Below are 436 nucleotides of genomic sequence, written 5' to 3'. Positions count from 1 at the left end.
GAATTATTTCCAAAATGACTACATTATCTAAACAAAAAAAAAATCTGCTGAACAAAAAGTACATTGGCTGATATGTAAATAAATATGCAGAGCAACAAATCTCTGAAACTGTAGTGCCTGGTAGTAATTTTCATCATATGGTGAAAAAAAAAAAATTGAGTACAGAATATTGTAGTTAGCAAGACAAGTGCAGTTTACTTAGAAAGAATTACATCCTTGGGGACTTGATATCTATACATTAAGTACTTATTGTAAGTTTAGCAGTTGATATGCACTAAGTTCAGTAATAAAAAGAAGATAAATATATATAATAGAATTAAGGGACTTCTAAAGTTTAAACTCAGTGCTTGTACTATAACAAGACTGTAAGCTACATGCATGTTAGGTAGTAACAGCTCCATTTTTATATCCCATTTCTTATATTATAACAGGTGCA

The 436-nt window shown here is 29.4% G+C and overlaps 1 protein-coding gene across 1 annotated transcript in view; it reads left to right on the top strand.

Moving 5' to 3' along the window:
- Positions 1 to 436, top strand: part of LOC119594353 (3'-5' RNA helicase YTHDC2-like) — a gene marked incomplete at its 3' end in the record, with an annotated part of 122,633 nt that overhangs the window by 121,288 nt on the left and 909 nt on the right.

Source organism: Penaeus monodon, chromosome 33 (genome assembly GCF_015228065.2).
Source record: "Penaeus monodon isolate SGIC_2016 chromosome 33, NSTDA_Pmon_1, whole genome shotgun sequence".
Classification (NCBI taxonomy): domain Eukaryota; kingdom Metazoa; phylum Arthropoda; class Malacostraca; order Decapoda; family Penaeidae; genus Penaeus; species Penaeus monodon.
Note: the sequence above shows the minus strand (reverse complement) of the source record. Positions and strands in the feature narration are given on the sequence as shown.